This window comes from Peromyscus californicus, unplaced genomic scaffold, assembly GCF_007827085.1.
Source record: "Peromyscus californicus insignis strain IS unplaced genomic scaffold, ASM782708v3 Scaffold_3__1_contigs__length_106647218, whole genome shotgun sequence".
Classification (NCBI taxonomy): Eukaryota; Metazoa; Chordata; class Mammalia; order Rodentia; family Cricetidae; genus Peromyscus; species Peromyscus californicus.
Window position 1 is genome coordinate 40,864,498 of NW_026294551.1, and position 18,979 is coordinate 40,883,476.

Genomic DNA, 18,979 nt, shown 5'->3' on the forward strand with positions numbered 1-18,979 from the left:
GTCTTTGTTTCTGTGGAGCTGGCACTGGTTAGGAGACTTGTCTAAGAAGAAATGTCAGCAGTCTAGTTGCAGGTTGCTGCAGGGTCTTCTCCTTGGCACCTTGTCCCTCACCCTTCAGAACCAGCCCCGGTGCTGAAATCTTTAAGGAAACCCCAGGCATCCATCCCAGGCAAAGGCATAGGATTTCTGATTCTAATCTGCCTGCTACTCACCTTCTTTGCGGTTGCTCCTGCCCAATTGGGAATTTACTCCTCATGTCTGAACCACCACGTATCCGTTTAATAAGGTCAAATTTCTTTTCTCTGCAAGCTGTTGTAACATCACCAGGTGCCTAAGCATCAAGCTGTCTGGAGACAGAGAGGTAAAGAAGCCCTTGGGGGTTGTTTCCCAAGCTCTGATGCACAGCCATGCATGGCTCTCCTCACTGTGTCTGGTCCCATCTCCTTCTCCTTGGCAAGACTGCGAATTCCTCAAAGGCAGCTATGGTGAGTTCAACCATGGTTTATCTTCAGCATTGGACCCATGTCTGATTTCCAGTAAACATGCAGCGTTTCTCTTGAGGAGTAAAGCCATGTGTGATCACGTCATAGAGGAGAGAGTTCTCTTGCTCCTTACACAAACATATCCTATAACCTCTGCTTCCTGCTCATCCTTTGAGGTTCACTTACAAAAGCACCTCCAGAGCAATAGGACTACCACCTATTGGAAGGGGCTGAGTTGGCAGGTTAACCACAAGGTCTCAGATTCCTGACCTACAAAAGGGAACTGAAAATGCCTACCCCATGCAGTTTGGGGGAAGCATAAAATCAGATGCACACTGTATTGGCTTCTTAGGGTCTCCACAACAATGAATATCTTAAAATAACAGAAACATAGTCTCCCAGAGTTCTGGAGGCTACAAGTCTGAACTCAAGGTGTCAGCAGGGCCATGATCCCTCCAGTGCCTTCTGGGAACTGTTCCTTTATGATCTCTTCCAGTTTCTGGTTGTTCCAGGCATTTACTGGCTTGCAGTTACATCACTTTAGTCTTGTCGCCATTTGCACTCACACAAGATTATAGAGCATAGACTTCTCTGTTCTGATCTCATCTTCACCTAACTCACATCTACAATGACCTCGTTTCCAAAGACCATTCTAAGCTCTGGTGGGCAGAGGATCAGACTTCAACCTGTCTGTCTGGAGGGCATAGTTTAACCCCCAATGCACACAGTATGTGCTGGTAAATCTTCATTTGCTCGCCTCACCCTCCTGTACCTTCCATCCTGCCAACCCAGCCTACCCTTCTACCATCCCATCTCTTATCCCTGCCTTTCTGATGTGTCTTCTAAAGACAGTATGCCTTCCTTATCTGACCGTTCTGGGGCCTTTTGAATATAAAGAGGAAAAAGATGTCCTTATAACCTCTAAAAGGCTTGAGGTTTGTGGGTGTTTTAGTAACAAAGAAGTAGGATGTATCAATTACATTTTACCACAGCCATGCTGTCCTCTCTAAGGTCCTTCCACTGGGTACTGAGTGAGATATTTATTATTCTCACTGGAGATAGCCTTATCCCATATGAACTGCCAAGAGAAAGTGAGTTTGAGGAGTGGGCATGAGGTCTACGGGGCATTTCTTTTCATCCTGACAACTGCTACCCTGTGCGAGGCAGCCAGGGTCTCTCACTCGAGTGGCTGCAACTGCCTTACCTCCTTTTAATTTAATATTAGAATGTGTTCATTTATTTGGTAGTACTGGAGTTTGAATCAAAGGCCTTCATACTAGGTAAGTATTCGATCATGAAGCTACATCCCCTGCCCTTAAATTTTTATTTTAAACTTAAGGTCTTCCTTTGTGGCCCATGCTGGCTTCAAACTTTCAATTCTTCTGTCTCAGCCTCCCAAGTAGCTGGGATTACAGGTGTGCGGCACCTCTGGCTCCCTTTGAATCCCTTTTCTGTGCTGGGAACAGAGGGATCTTCCCACAGCACAACTATGATGGAGGTGCTCTTGACTTTTCTCTGTCCTCAAGCATGTATGACGACAGAATCCCTGTCGGCCTTGGATGTCACACATCTGTTCTGTCTTATCTATCCTTCCTGACTGCTAACTTGAAACTTAACAGTCTGTATGCTTCTTGCAGTTTCCTTAAGGTTCTGAATGCTCATTTATAATCCATTTTCTCATGCTTATCTGACACCTTTTCCTCCCCCATGCTTCCTTTTTGAGGAGGAAGCTGGACTGGAGCTCAGGCTTGACAAGCATAGCCCTTTGCTACTGAACTTCATCTGCAGCCCCTCTGCCTACACTCCTCACCTTTGTTACTGGGATCATTTCTCCAAATCTGTCTTGGCACAGCTTGGAAGTCACTTCCTCTGAGAAGCTCTCCTAGATTCACCAAGATTCACCCAAGCATCGTTCCATGCATTTGTTAGGGCTGGAGCTTGCAGCTTCGCTAGTATGATAATTGCTGGCTGGTTACGTGTGGAAAGTCAAATGGAAGATGTTGAAAGAGATACAGGCACAGAGTCAGAAAATTAATATTTAAATTCTAGATATTCCATGTATTATGTTTTGACCTTGGGAACGGCAACTAATTTTTTTCCAAGGTTCAGCCTGCTCATGTACAAAATGAGGTTGGTAATACAACGAGGCAGGTAATACACCTTGGGTGCAGGCAGTGAGGATGAAGAAGAGCACAACGTCATTCCTGAAGAAGTAGCAGATGCTTACAAGCCATCAGCTCCGTTTCTCGCCTCCCGTTGCACAGGCCCTCCCCATCTCCAACTGTGCACTCTTTGTGTTTCCTTCTTAACGCTGCTGAGTCTCCTTTGCTCCCTTCTCCCCAGCTCTTCCTTTGGTTAGATCCCACTGATATCTTCTGCTCTTTCATGATTAAAATAAAGCATCATGGAAAACTAATTAATATTTTGGAGATGAAGGACGCAGTGCTGCCAGCCCTGGCTCTCTGCTGAGTGCAGAGCAATTACAATGAAACCCACCAGCTTGGCTGTTCAGGGGGAAAAGGATTTATTTATCAACTAGAGGGAATACAATGCCTTTATAATGCAGCCACCAGCTTGCCTTTGATGGTGCTGCCAGCTTCCAACTCCAGGTGTTTCCAAAAGAGGCCAAGAGGAGAGTGGCCTTGCTCTGAGGAGGATGGCAGCATCTAGTCCCTGAACTCAACCCAGTGTGGTCCACACTGGGGCCATGTGGGGCTCCAGAGTTCTGTCCATCTGGCCACATCTTAATGCTCACCCCTAATAGCCTCCCTTGTGGGACCTAAAGTTTGGATACTATGATATAAAGAACCCCAAATTAGGAACCAGTGACTGGTGGGACTAGAAGAACCAGGAGAGCATCCTATTTAGAGGTTTCATGTTCTGAGGGTGGGGCGTGAGTTCTGAGTTTCACAGGGTCACGCGCCATGGATCATACCCAGGGCCCCCAAATATGCCTGGATTCCTATGTCTTCTCTAGGAAAAGTATTCCTGGTTCCTATTGCACATTGTTGCTAAATCCACCACATGGCCTTTGTGTGGAGCCATGAACCTTTGCACATTCTGTCCATGAGACCCTCCAAAGCAGAGATGCTATAGCCTTTCCTCTCGTATTTACACAGCCTAGAAAGACACTGTGTGTAGTGGAGGGCTAATAATACGTATAAAATGACACCCAAGTTTCCTCAAATTTGCCTTGAGGTAAATGGGCTCAGTGAAGAAATACCAGTGAGACGGACTTAACTTGTGGACTTTGGAGAGCACTGTCAAGGTTAAGTGTAATCACCTTTAGGTGCTTTAGGTTAAACAACTGCTTCAGGAACCCCAGAGACTCAGATGTTGCTGCACCCCAGTTGGCCACCCTGGGCTCACATACCAGCAGCGTCTTCACTATGGAGTAGTGTGCATCATTTTTTACCATCTTCCTCTATCCAAATTGCCCATCACGAGGATCAGAAGCCCAGGGAGGCATCAGGGTCATTTGGTGGCTCCGCATGTTTGCTTGGGACTCAGCTTTCTGGCTATGAGTCTAGGAGTTTTAACCTCTTGAGTTACTCTGACTCACTCAAGGACAGCATGGGCCAGCTCTGGTCGCCAGCTCTGATTGACACACAGTGACTGTTAGCAACTGCTCTGCTAACAGAGGAGGCTAAGGGACTGAGCTGAGGACTGAGGTTAGTGAGGAGGCGGTGGCATGATTGATCGCAAGGCTTTTACTGTGTGCTCAGGGATTTTTATTCTGCTTGTGGTTTAGACTCTACTTCCTGACCTGCTGTTCGACCTGCAGTTTCCCGTGTCTGCATCTCAGTGTCTGCTCTCTCCCCACAGTCGCTGACGGTTTTCCTCCCTTGTTCCCTCTTTTGTAGAGAGCCCTTTGTGGTTTGTTCTTCCTCCACCTGTCAATACAGTCCCTGGAGCACAGCACTGCCATCAGATGATTCAGCTGTAGTGTGTGCTGTGTATAAAAGTTGACCTCAGCGGGGGATGGAATACAGTCTCAATGCCCTCTGCGGGCTGAAGGCTCCAGGGAACACTAATAAACCTGCACCAGGCTGGACGATGCCAGCTGGTTTCCTCAGGTGCCCTTAAGTGACTGGAAGTCTAGGGCCTTCATCCTGTGTGCAGGGACTAGATGCCTTGACCTTCCAGAAAAGACTTCATCAAGTGATAAGTGGCAGCTCTTGGTCTTCAGGAGGCCCCACAGTGACAGAGTGCTGTGGACCTATAGATAGGGTCTTGGGGACACCCATTTAAAGACAGATAGATTCAAGTTAAGTGTATGAATCATCCTGCTGGTCTGGGCTGCTTCTCCACAAAGCATTGATTCATGCATGCCTTGAGCCAGAACCTATTTGTCTGCTTGGGAGGTAGCCTAGAAGGTTGAGCATTTTGAGTTAAGACTCTGACTCAATGAAGGAAAGCGTAGGGTGCCTCATATATTAGTCATTATACAGTGCATCAGCCCTGCACCTGGGCTGGCACTTGAGAAGCCGAGGGGTGCTGTCTCTTGCTGGCTTTCCCAAGATTAAAGAGCTCTAGTCCTAAGCATTGTGCCTGGTCTCCTGCAGAAAATGCCATAGCTCAGAAGAAGTCAGTCCTAACCCTTATCTCTTGGAGCATCAAGTCTAGTCATGTAGAAACTGGAAAGAAACTAGTACCACTAGGCGGGGCTGGGGTGAGTCTCATCATCCCTGCCCGCCTGAAGCCAGAGGGCAAGGAAAGCCTTTTCAGGGACCCCCCCAAGGGACAAGGTGAGGCAGCAGTCCCCTCAGGGCCAAGGAAACAAGGAACCAATAAGACCACAAGGATCTACACACAGACCCCAAAGTGGCTTGGGTAAAGGTCATGGAGAGCTAGAAACTAAAGGTGAAGGGGTAGAGGGTGGGGCAAATGACAGCAGTCCTTTTGCTGTGTGGAGTCCGGCTGGGAAATGCTCACAGCAGCAATCTATGAGAGAAAAACTTTGTGGGGAGGGTAAGAAAACAAAATGGTCTCTAGCATCTCTGAATGCGAATGGATGTATAAATTGTGGTGCGCCCAAATAATAAGTTTCAGCAGAGGAAAGCCACAAAGCAGAGCCACGCATGTCACCATGAATAAATCACACAGGCAGAGTGCTGGGGGTGGGGGAGCTAAAAACTAAAGAGCTTCTTTTATAGTGCAATTGATAGGATGCTTAAAAACATGCAAAACAATTCCACACATTGTTCAGGAACAAATAAATATGTAGTAAATGTGTAATGTAATTTGTGGGAGCAATAAAGTCTAAATTCTAGGTGACGATGGTTTCTGCGGGAAGGGGTGTTCATGAAGGAGTGCCGAGGCTTCAGCCCCATTGGCTGAGTCTCACTTCCTATACGTCGGTAGATCCATAAATGCTTATTCTATTATTATTTATTCCTTTTTATGTGTCTCAGATATTGTGTATCAAAACGTGTTTGAGATGTGGAAAGTGAAGCCAGTTAGGTTGGTTGGGAAAGCGAGAGTCTGCTGTCTCCCCTGCTTGATGCCTGTAGTCCAGATTCCTGTCTTCCCACACCCTTGCTCAGAGGTGCCAGACACGTCCTTGTTGTCTGCTTCCTGGGCCAGACTAGCTGTCTCTCTCTGAGCCTCCTTCAGTGCACTGCTATCCGGTAACATTGGAAGCGAGAGATTGAGGGAAGCCGAAAGGTTCAACCCCTCCGCTCACCGCACAGGGTATGGCTTTATTTGAGGAGTTTCTTGTGGTTTGGGGATATAGAGGTACCACTAACTCTGGGATTTCCATAAAACAATTCCTTCCCAAACAGCCCCTCTTCCCCCTCTCACCGTTTCCACAACCACGCAATGCTAATCTCCTTTCCAGCCTCCCTTCCCATGGAAACAGGAGATGGGAAACCCTAATTCCTTCTAGTTTCATTCATAAAGACCTGGGCTGCTGTGGTCTCTGCAGTTGAGGAAGCTACAAAGCTCATATCAAGACCTTGTTTAAGTGGACATGACTTATAGGCGTAGATAGACCTGGGTTTCTAGGCTCTGGGTGCATCTAATCCCCAAGCACACGCATGCTCTTTCCTCTGTACCAGGAGGCAGCCGACTGACATCCCCCGGTGAGCGCTTCAGAGCCTTTTCACTTTGATTCAGTAGCGCTATGGACCAACTCCAGTGAATGACAGTTCTGCTGTGCTTCTCCTAGCTGCCTTCTCTTTTTCCTGAAAAGGAGGTGGTGGTGACTTCTCAGACTCCACCATGTCCTTTTAGTGCAGTAACCCTTTTCTTGCTACAGTAACCCTTTTCAGTGTGTCTTGGTGAAGACTGTCCTTGAGTAGAGCTACAGGACATCACTCCACTTCCCAGTTCCTGGCTACATGGTGGGGAGATGCTAGACAGGCCCTTGATGCTGCCACTTAAGCTTGAAGGTATCAGTAGCAAATCCATCGACCTGCCTGAGACAGGCTAGCAGCTGGGATCCTTACCTGCTAGAGACCTACAGGAATTGCTTTGGCTGTCTGGATCCCGGTGGACTGTCTTTCTAAGTTTACATAGTTAACTTCTACTACATAGGTAATTGGATCTTTATAAAGTTTCCAAGGAATTACATAGCGCTGTATTTCATGGGCTGAATGAAAAGTCAAACTTAGGCATAAAAAGGTTTAGATTATATCTCAGATATGTCTTCAGATTGATTTTTCAGGATGTTTTGCAGTTCTGCAGGCTGGGGTTAGTTTGCCCACTGTAAAGTGTTCTGGAACAGAACTCTCTAGGTTGGAGGCATCTACAGTCATTGTAACATCTACAGCGTGTTACTTATCAACTGACTGCTTTTCTTCCCCAGGAAAGTGTAGCAGGGATCCTTCCTCTTGGCCTAGAGGGGTGGCGAGACTTCTAATTCCTCCCCTGAGAATAAAGTTGTTTCTGTTTTCAGGAGTCTTCATAGGCAATGGTGGACATGGGTAGGGAGTAATAGGGGAGAGGGTGAGGTTGCATAACCAAGCTTCCATGTGTCTATCCAGCCAGACCTCTCAGGAGAAACACCCCCAAAGGGAGTGTGTTCATGAGAAGCAGGTCACTGCCAGGATTATAAGGGGTTTCCAGAGTTTGGTGGGAGTGGCACTAGTGTCTTAGTTCACCTTAAATATCCCTTTCCCATCTTGATTCAGGTAACTGTATAGAGAAATAAAATGCAGACCCTTCCAAGGCCCAGGCTGGGCAGAACTGTGAGAGGGGGTTTTTCCAGATGGAAGGAGGGCTGGATTATTGGCCCCACTTCTGCCTTCCTGAGTTCCTTCTCTCTTGTTTCTTCTTCCAAAAGTGACCTGCTTCTTATTTCCGGTCACTTCATGTTACGCCCTGTGGCCTCTGGCTGGGCACACCAGGTCTGCCAGAAACCTCCAAATGACCTTGAACAAGTCATTTCATTTGCAAATCGATGACTTCTGTGCTTCTCAAGTGGTTATCTTCTCTTAGGAGCGTTTGGATGTGTGTGGCGTCATGTGTGCCCATCCCTGGGTGTCCTCTCCAGGGGAGGACAGCTACCTTAGTTTCATTTCTACTGCTGTTACAAAATGCCCTCACCAAAAACAACTTAGAGAAGAATCGGTGCATTTTAGTTTGTGATTCCAGTTACAGTCCAAGAGTGTGGGCAAGTCAAGGTATGGACTTGAAGCAGCTGGTCACACCCACAGTCAGGAGCACAGAGAGGATGAATGCATACATGCTTACTTGTGCTCAGCACCCTCTCTACACGTATGCAGTCTAGGACCCAATGCCAGGGAACGGTGCTGCCTGCAGTGAGCAGGTCTACCCACAACAATTAGTGCAATCAAGATAATTCCCCACACATATGCCTACAAGTCAACTTGATCTAGACAATCCTTCATTGTCAATCTCTTCCCAGGTGACCCCAGATTGTGTCAAGTTAATAATTAAAGTGTGGATGGAAAAGATTGTAAGAGCCAGAGGCAGTGAGTGACTATAAGGAAGCTGTCTTCTAGACAAAACAGAATATAATGCCATCACAGCAGTTGTGACAGCATGCAGATCTGTGCAAGTTCAGCTAGGCAAAGGCCCAGCATGGAAGGGGGAGATAGACATGAAGTCCAGTTACTCTCCAAGGAGCTATTGGCAATTAAGGGAGGGAGGGAGGGAGGGAGGGAGGGAGGGAGGGAGGGAGGGAGAGAGAGAGAGAGAGAGAGAGAGAGAGAGAGAGAGAGAGAGAGAGAGAGAGACTGACTCAGTTCTCTGTAAGTATAGGACCCCTGGTAGGTCGACCAACCCTCAGGAGATGATCGTACCCCAAGAGTATAAGGGTAGTGCAAATTGGACTTGATGTTTTTTATTTAAAAAAAAAAAAAACAGGACACAATGTTTGGGGGAGAATAGGGAAGGTAGGGGTGGGTCTGGGGAAGGTGGGGTTTGGGGAAGTGGGAGAACATGATCAAAATACATTGTATAATATTCTCAAAGAATTAATTCAAAAATAAATACCAGGTAGAAATTCTGAAAGAAAAAAAATACTAAGCATTCCAACAGTGGGACCGTGGGCTTGCTAATAAGGAGGAATTACTTGCCTCTCCCCCAAATATTAGTAGTACCTTCACGGGCAAGCACTGCTAGACCCTGAAGACCCCTGAAGCTATGCCAAGTTTTTAAGGCACGAATTGGGAAGCTCCTTTCAGACTGTGACATGATTGAAGTCTGGTTGGGGGGCCAAGATTGAGGACTTTATCCTTTGGGACCCAGGACAACCAGGGAATGAACCGAGATGGAAACTGCCTTGGGTGAAGGGCCTAATAGTTCAACGCTAGCCCTCGCTCTGGGATCCCTTTAACTGGAGCACCAAGAATGATCTAGAAAGGTGGCCCTGGAGCCATGAGATGAAGGCAGGTGGGAAGCAGAGCAGAGCAAGTCTGAAGAGGTGTGAGATCAGAGCATGGCTGAGGGGATGTAATGAGTCACTGAAGGGAAGATTTTGTCTGTGGTCTGTCTTCTCTGAAGCAGATGGGTCTGGGGGCCCAGGCTGGGCAGGGAGGCACAGAGGGCATATTTTAAGGTATAGAATCAATACTGCATCTGTCTTTTTAAAATTCAGTTCATTCTTCTAATAAATCAAGTGGAGCTTGGGTGCAGGCTCGTCATTCTGAAAAAGGCCTGTGGCTCATCAATTTCCATAGCACACACTGGTGCTGTGAGGAAAACGTAATTACTGAACCCAGAGAGGCCCAGGGCACTTTTTAACATCTGTGCACACCTGGCTGTCACCATGATCTTTAAAAACTCCTTGGAATTTAGAAAGGAGTCACTAATAAGACATTGCATTATTGCTCATCACTTAGCAGGTGTGAGTATGTCAATACTGTGCCTTCCACGGGGCTGCAATCCTGTCTGCCATGTTACCTGTGAGTTTCAACACCCAGGACAGTGCCCTACAGGTCCTCCCTAAACACCAGTGTTCATTTATTTACATTTATTTGTTTATTTTGAGATAGGATCTCATGTATGTATCTCAAGTGCCCAAATCACAGGCATTCGCGATCACACCTGGTTTTATGTGGTACCAGGGCTCTAATCCAGGGTTTTATGCATGTTGAGAAAGAATTCTCCTAGCAGAACTGCACCTGCTGAGCCCTAAAAATATTTATTTAATAAATGAAAATCTGCATACTCTGAGTACAAATCTAGAGGGACCAGAGAAGCATATTTCCTTATATCCACCGGGAAACACAGTTTCCAATTCTGAAAGACAAAGCTTGGCTTGGAGGAAAGAATCAAGATCCAACTCTGGCATGTACATCCAGCTCCATCACCATCTTTGTGATCTTGCTTGGTCACATTGTGCTTCGGGTGCTGGTAGGAATCATGAGCTTGTTTTACAGGAGTGGGGAAAATAATTTGAAAAACTAACTCACGAAGTAGCTAGCACAGTGCATAGCAAGCCCTCAGAAAGAGGAAGTTCTTTGGGTGGGGGTGGGGACTGTCTGGATGCTTCCAGGAAACATTACTGCATATAGCAGGTGACTCAGCGGGACTGTGGACTCCCCAATCCTTGTACTGGAGCTAGCATGTGACAGCATCCCCATCTGTCTAAAGCAGAAAGCACAAATTGAGCAATGGAGTTAAGCTTCTCATGGAGCCAGGTTATTCAGTTTAAAGGACAATGACTAAGACTTTTGAGACACCGCCATCCCTCCCCACCCCCCTTTTTTTTTTTTTTTTTTTTTTTTTACATTTTTAGGTGTTAAAATTCCAGGTTTTATGATACTGACATTAGAACACAGGGTTTAGAAATATATTTTTGTCTGACAAAATGAAAGTGGTCCACTGTTCTCGATTATTATGGTTCAACACCAGCAGAAAACAAAATTTCATATGTGAAATGCCATTCCCTGGCAGTCACTGACCTTTCTCGATAATATTTTCATGTGCTGGGGAGGTGAGTGATTCATCCCCCTGAAGATAGAGAAAGTCTCCTAAAGTAGTATGGAGAACTTGAGCACAACCTGTAAACATCATGGTATTTTGATTGGCAGGACAGTGTGGCTTATTCTAGGTGAAGAGAACAGCGGAAGTAAAGACCCATTATGCACCCATGAATGAGGTACAATGTGGAACTGAACCAGGGAGTTGGGTCACGGAAAAGCAAATGAGGAGCAGAAAACCACATGAGATTTCTTATCCGGGACTTGTCTTGAAAATAGGGTTGAGGAGGGAAGAGACTTAATATTTATTGAATTCCTATGATTATCTCTAATACTCACTACTAGCCAGGAACTATTCTCCCCAATTTATATGTGAGGCGACTGAAGCTTATAGGGATAAAAGAAGGTGTCAGGGGTAATAGAACTCATAAGTGCCAGAGCCAAGCGCGTAGCAAGGATGTTAAGATACAAGAAGTTTTGAGAAGTGCAAATGAAATTTGATTGGAAACAGTACAGCAAATCCCACTTAGTGAAATGTTAGGCCCAGCTCGCAGGAGAGCAGGTGCTCCGGTGGGAGGTAAAGGATGGGCTTTGCCTTCTCAGGAAGGGAAAATGATTTGAGGTTGTAGATTCCAGATGATGCCTTCAACAGTGCCCCCAGTTGGTCGAAGGACCAGGAGTGTGTCAATTTCCTGAACCCAGACAAGGCTTTGCCCAACAAGCTTGGTGACATCTGCCCAAATGTCTTTTGTAGGTTTCTGGAGATGTATACATCTGGAGTAAAGTCAGTCAGTCTCTCTCTCTCTCCCTCCCTCCCTCCTTCTCCTTCCCTCTTTCTTCCTCTCTCTATCTCCCTCTCCTCCTCTGTGTATATGTGAGTGTGTATGTGTGTGTGTTGCACAGAGCAACATGTACATACATGTATACACGTGCACACAGAGCAAAGTTTAACTGTGACAGATGTCTAGTTTTCACTTCTTTGTCTGTTTTACGGATATCCATCAATCACTAAACCAATCAACCGGTCAATCAATCACTCATCTATCAGGGACCCAGAATAGCCCGAGTAGATGAATATATGACATCCCTTAGGTCCCCTCTTCTCACTGTGACCTCTGCATGTTGGTTTTCAAGTTTCATGCTGTGTCAGTCTCCCATGGAAAGCTTGTGAATTAGATCCTTAGAGCCGGCAAGTCTGGGGTTGGCTGATGAAGGCCACATTGTAACAATTCCTGAGGACTTTTAGTGCAAATGGTATCTTGACCAAACTCAGAGTGGCTTTGAGTTTGCACCTCCTCCTGGCGCTGTGCCAGCATTCATAAAGAGGCCACCAGGGGTTGCTGAGCAAAACCTTTCCTAGTTGCAGGGAACTGAGACGGTGTTCTTGGTCTTTTTCAAAAGAGCCCCTCGCACTGTGGGTGGGAGGATCTTCAATGAGCAGGACTGAAGAGAGCATGGATCTTCCAGCTGATTCTGAATAAAAGCCCATCAAAGCTATTAGTCAGGTTCCCTCCATCACTAAGAATGCAGCTGTGTGTTTGAAGGAGCCCTGGGCTAGAAGCACAAGACCCTGCCTTGCTGCTGATTCATTCGGTGATTCTCAGTGCAACTTCCCTGTTGCTACAGTCCAGTTGCCATAGCAGAAAACTGGAGGGCTAGGAGTAGCTGGATTCTAAGGTGCTCCAGGTCTATGATGACTTCATTAACTCTCCCAATCCCAACTTCCTATGAGGTGTGAACCCTTTCCTGTCCCTCCAGCCCACCACAGGAGTTGCCCATCCTTCCCTCCAGGTACCAATCAAGTGGTCTCCTTTGCAAAGAGGAGAACACTAAAGAGACTTGGTCAAGGTTCCAGCTGGGATGCAAGGGAAGCTGACTGTGTGTGATCTTTGGAGTCAGGTTGTTAGCATCCAGTTTACATTTTCTCATGTACTGGGGTGTAGGTAAGGATGTTCTGAGTGCCAGGAAAGTGGGACTGGAGTTACATGTGACTGAGGGATCAGGGGGCACATGGCCACTATGCTACAAAAATCCAGGAGCATGGCTGATGTGCTAATTATGTGACCTGTGCCCCCAGTCTTGTGTAGTAAACAACATGAGAGGTATCCCTCGAAGTGCGTATAGGCTTAGAGGTGTATCCTTCTCCTTGCAAGTGACTGTTAATGGTAGCATTTAAGGACCATCTTTACAAGTGCTAGGTGGGCATCTCAACAAAGTCTATTGGCTGTGTCTTCCATGGAATCGATGAACAACATCACTTCAACTCAGTGTAGAAGCCATCAGCTCAGGAGTCCATGCACTTAGGGAGGGCTACGTCTTCCATATCTCATCCTCCATGCATGAGTTGGAGATCTCCATGGAGACTCTGATGAAGCAGAAGATGCTTTCAAGTTCTACATGGACCAGGGCCTCCTAGGAAGGACAGCCTCCTCTGTCCCTTTCCCAAATAGATGCTGCTTTCTCAGCCACGCCACGCTTGCTGCACTTGACAAGCAAAGTCGAGGTGAACAACTCCTAATAATAACTCATGCACATAGGGGTTCAATTATGCACCCTATGGGGCTCTCTTGCCTCGCTGTGGTTTCTGCCCTGTGACATTTTAAACCAACTGCTTAGAAATCAACTGTGTGTTAGATTTCAAGAAACAAACATTCCCAAGCATAGCCTTCCTTCAACGGACTTGATTTGTATTTGGGAAATTAGGAAGCAGGATTCTGATGGGGCATGGGCTTGTTCTGGTGGACCATAGGGCCTCTGTAGGAGAGGCACTTATTTTGTGGGGAGTCCAAGAGTCAATCTTCCCTGAGAAGGGTAGAGATTTTCAAAATGAAAAAAAGAGTTAGAAGTGGGAAAGGGAAGTGGGTGGTAGTAACTGCCATTCCGGGCAGACAGTGAGCACAGCAAGGGCAAAGTCCCTGGGGCAGGAGAGCTCAGTGACTGGGACACACTGGTGACTCCCTGTGGTTGAGATGAAAATACATGGGCAGGGTCCTAGCAGAGGGAACTGGGGGGAGAAGGGGATTCCAGAGCCAGAGCGTAGTGATTTAGTCTACATTCTCTGCAAAGTGCTGAGAACTTCTAAACCCAAACCCACGGGGAGTTGCTGATTTATTCTCATTAGGAAAGTGACCTGATCAGAATTGCATCTTCCAAGTGTCACACTGATAGAAGACAGAACTGACCCAAGGGAGGAACAGAGGAGGAATGAACAACTGTGGGGTGATTACCAGAGTCCAGGGGAGGCATGTGGAGGCCCCATCAATCTCCGGCATATTGCCCTTAGCTTGCCCCTGGACAGGAGAGCTGCTTCCAGCCCCCCTAACCCAGGCTGGCTCCTGAGAAGCTATAGTCCTCCAGGACAAAGCAGGCTTCCTCAGCAGTGCATGGGGGGAAAACTGAGGGGACCCTTTTAGATCTGATCTGGAACCTTGGGGTTCTTGGGAGTGGGAATAACTAACCCTTCCTTGCAGAGGCTGAATGGAGAATTCTTGGATTCTTTCTTCCAGGACTAAGTAAGGCCTTCCATTTATAGGTGAGCATTATCTAGAGTTCTGGGGGCCACTCCCTGCAGCTCCCTCCATTTCTATGGCAATACTGCCCCTTTCTTTCTTTATGACTTTCTCTCAGATGGTTTCCCGGCACCTCCAGGGGTGCTAGAGAAGGGAGCTAATTGCCATACTATAAATACTGGCCCGAATGAGCTCCCTCCTAGGGCTCCAAGACCTGGCTTTCCTTTCTCATTGCCTCTGTGGTGGGTGGGCAGGAGTGGGTGGGTGCAATCTACAACAGCAATTCACCAAGATGTTTTCGAGTTTCTTCAGGGCCTCTAGGGCTCAGCTGTGCCTTCCTTTACCCAATTAACAGAGGAGTGGGAAGGAATAAGGGCTAAATGCCAGGCACAGTGCTAGGCTCTAGAAATTTTGGGGTGAATCAGAAATGCTTTCAAAGACGTCATAGAGTAGAGAAGAAGACAGATCTACAGTCAAATCACAGTGGATTATATACGGTCTGGTGAAAGGGAAGAACCCTGGGTCTGCCTGGAGCAGGAATGGAGGATTTCACAAGGTGGGAAAGTTGGGACAATGGACAAAGAGAGACCAGTAAGGCAGGCTAGACAGAAGGCATAGGCATAAGCAGTGCCACCCGAGCTAGCTAGAGCTGGCCCTGTGTGACTCTGGCCCAGGATGTCTTAGGAGGAGGGGAGCAGGCAAAACACGGTGACACCCTAGAGTCATGGAACTTGGTGTCATGTGGTTGCTGGGAGTCACAGGAGGCTCTTGAGCTGTGGTGTGGTCTGATCAGCAGCTGCTTAGGGAAGGTCACTCCAGAGGGAGGCGGGGACTGCCCTCCCTCTGGTCAGTTAGCCTCATTAGTTCAAACAGGCTGCCTTCTCCCAGGGCTGGAGCTCAGAGGGAGGTGAGGGCAGTGAACAAGGAATTCCAATGAGGACACAATTAACATCTCACAAACAGGACAGAAATGCAAACACCTCGCTGAAGAGTAGAATTATGCCCAAGGGGGAGGGAGGGAAAAAAAAATCTTCCTCTAATAGCTCTCCGACTTTCATTAGTTCTGACAGTGAAGGCTGCATCGTCCTGTGTTCCATGGCAACTGTTTCCAGGAAGAGCAGCCCGGAGGAGGCAGGCTCTGAGACTTTCAATCAGTCTGGAAGCTTAGCCAGACAAAACGTCTTGTCGCTAGCTTCGCAGGCTCCTTGGGCGCAGAAGGGAAAGGGAACGATGTTGGCAAACACTCAGAGGTTATCTGAAGCAAGAGGCATCCAAGGCTGCCTCCCTTCTGAGGATGCCTCCCAGGAGAAGCACTCAGGACCAGAGTTTCCTGCTTCATGAGGACCAGGGCCTGAGGCTAAAACAGGGACCAGAGACAGGGCAAGCGAGGCTACAGGCTGTAAGGTCTTCTCCATTCCTCTGGGAATTAGTCAGACACCTCTTCACTGTGAACCCTCCTGGAGTAACAGAGGTAGAGATCCTGAGGGCCTGAGCTGGATCTAAATTGCAGATGCTCCTCACTAGCTGGGCTATCCCAGGCAGCTTACATCGTTTATCTGGGGTTCACTGCATGTCCCATGGGTCCTAGGAGGATAATCAAGACAGCTTCTAGAAAGGCCTAGTTGCAGCAGCATCTATTAATAGGTAGGTGTTGATCTTTTGCCCTCTTGTTCTGTTCCTATGTTTAGGGTCTGACCAGATGAAACAGATGCATGGTCCAGCATCCAGAGACTTTACGTTCCAGGCCCCTCTAGTAACACAGCCTACTCTTTCTATCTTCTCTTCCTTTTCCAGCCTTTCTTCAATGCCCTCCCAATGATTCCTGTGTCATTGACTATACAGCACCAAGATGTTGTAGTGGGGGTGGAGGAAGCAAGCGACTTAGCTCTGTCTCTCAGCAAGTTAGGAAGTCCAGCTATAGTTTGGTGTCCTTAGGACTCTGGTCCTATGCCAGACAACCTGCTTGGGATTTGGACCAGGGGAAACACAGACTACGTTGGTTGGCTACATGGGATGACACTCCTAGACAACACAACCCCCTCAGGGCTCTGTGCTTCATCACAGCAAATCTGTCGGAAGGACCTACTGTATGAAGAAATTCTGTGGCTTACACAGAAACCCTGTTCTTGTGAGCTTGCTGGCTAGAAGAGGGAGATGGTCGTAAACCACGGACAGGAGGCAGGATGTGGTGCAGGCATGGACAAAGGAAAAGGAGGGGGAGGTGAGAGGACTGGAGTGTCAGGGAAAGAGGAGGGCTGTGCTTGAGAAGGCTGAATCTCATCTCAGCTGACTGAAAGGAGTCACAGTCCGGACAGTGTCTTCCAGGCCTAGGGGACTCAGTGCAAAGGCTCTGATTGGCATGCTCAAGGGACGGCAGGGGAACAATGTGGGTGTCACCCTGCAGGTGTCCAGACTGGCTGGATGGCTGTCATTTTTCTCTATGTGGTGCTGTGTTAATTGCCAAGTATTGGAAAGGGGCTGCTTTCTCCTCCCTTCATCTACCACAAACTAAATACTTTCTCACCAGTTCCAAGTATCATTTAAATAAAGTCTTTTAAGCATAAAGAAGCGTTGGGAATCCATCAATGGATTCTTATGCCAGTGGAGAAACTGAGGCTCAGAAAGGGCCAATTACACAGCTTGGTAGAAGAGATGGAATTAATACCCAAGGTTCTGGAAGGTCTTGGGGGTTGGACTCAAGGTTTCTGATACAGAGTACACTTGGGGGTCCCAATCAGTTGGACCCCTCAGATTCCTTTCATCCCTGCTCACTTGAACCTCTGAAATGGCCATGAGGCTCCCATGTCTGTGAACATGACTGCTTCTGGCTCAGCTTCTGGCTCTTTAATAAAGCCACACACTGACAACCTGATCCACTGAGCATCATCCTTTGTCATTCTCTAACCCTCAGAGCTACACTGCCCTGAGACAGGTCACCCCACCTACCTGAGCCAGTGTCTCTTGCTTCCTACCTGCTTAGGGAAGTTAGCCACTCAGTAATGTAAAGTGTATCTTACAGCAGTGTCTGACACAGGAGGTCAATGAAAGTTTATTGAGTAAATAAATCAGGATAGTGTTTGCAGAAGTGTATGTCTATGGACCTGCTTAGCGTATCCATAAAGAAAAGGTCCGAGAACATGACAATCAATGGTATGGGTTTTGCAATAAAGAAAATGCAGGTGCAAGGCACACTAAAAAACCTCCCTTATTAAAGGATAAGAACTGGTTGGTAGGATTATTGGAATTAAGTTGTATACAGTGATCAATAGTAGTACAGTATCCTTGGGATGGGCTCTGGGGTATCGTAGGCAGAGACTCTCCCACTTTAGTGGGGATACCACATCCCCAGGAGGGCTTGATGAGTCAGTTTGCCCCTTCCCCACTTCCCCAGCTTACCATTCAAGGTCTGTGATTGCATTTCCAAATGTGTTCTGAGGTGATGTGGCTGCGGCTTGCTGGGAGGTGAAAAAGCCCGTGTCTTAGAACAAGATGAGGTCTGTGCAAAGAGAAGAAACAGAAGACCTCCAGGCTGGCTGTGCAAACAATCCAGATGGAGACATGTTTTGGGAACCATACCCAGGAGACAACCTGTTCTGTAGCCCAAGGAGTCAGCTGATGTTTGCACACCTGGGTGGCCAGCTGCTCTCCCTCCAGCTCTGCCGCAGGTGAGTCCCAGTAACGAACTGTGGGTAGCTCCTTCCTCTTCCTCTGTCTGTCTGTCTCCACACGTTTCTTCTAACTGGATAGCTTCTGGTCTCTAGATAGACCGAAGTCTAATAAACTATAAGATGCTAATGAATACAAACAAGAACACAGAAACCCAGATAAATATAAAGCCAAAAACATCATTTCTAGGTTTTGGAAGCCTTCCCAGGATTTCTAAGAGATAGCTGTCATTCTCAGAGCATTATGAATCCCTATACATGAAAACGTCCCCATGCAAATAAATAGTTTCTTTATCTACTACACAATAAATCCCACAGACTTTCAGCATTCTACAGTCAGGCATTCGGAATCCATATGACTGAGCTCTAATCTTTACAAGACGACCATGAAATATCTCATTTTCCCTGCTCCCTTGCTGTGCTTGGGATATGATTAGTCTCTCAAGGGTCCATGTGTGGGGAGCCTGTTTCTCAGAATGTTGTTGACATGGTGGGACCTTCAAGAGGCTGAGACTAGTGGGAGGTCCTTAGACACTTGAGTGTGTGACCTCCAAAGGGGTTAAGATATTTCTCCCAGAAGCCTGGTTATTTGGAGGGGGGGTGTTTGTTTTAAAAGCTGGATCCTGGTCCCTCCCCTTTCCCCTGTGGCTTCCTGTCAGGACACATGTACTTCCTCTAGCAGGCAGTACTGTCTTTGCCATGCACCACGATGTAATGCAGTCATCCACACTCACCAGAACTGAGCCCCCTGTCTTTGATCCTCTCAAACTGGGAACTGAATAAATCCTTTTCTTTCATGAAGTGAACTACCTCAGGTATTTCACTGTAGTGACCAAAGGCTGATAGTACATTTCTGAGTTTGCCTCTCATATTTTTGCTTCTCAAAGTCCCTTCTAGTTGAATAGCCTGAGACTCTTATGAACCATCTA

The 18,979-nt window shown here is 47.2% G+C and overlaps 1 protein-coding gene across 4 annotated transcripts in view; it reads left to right on the forward strand.

Annotated features, from left to right (window-relative positions):
- Asic2 (acid sensing ion channel subunit 2) overlaps nucleotides 1-18,979 on the forward strand; it is an 87,590-nt gene that overhangs the window by 54,055 nt on the left and 14,556 nt on the right. Inside the window, exon 1 of one of the 4 annotated variants that reach the window (XR_008222670.1) lies at nucleotides 10,739-18,050. The exons of the other annotated variants lie outside the window; for them this stretch is intronic. The gene's annotated coding sequence lies outside the window, so the exon portion shown is untranslated. Of the gene's footprint in view, nucleotides 1-10,738; nucleotides 18,051-18,979 lie in introns of those variants that run through there. 4 annotated transcript variants of the gene reach the window in all.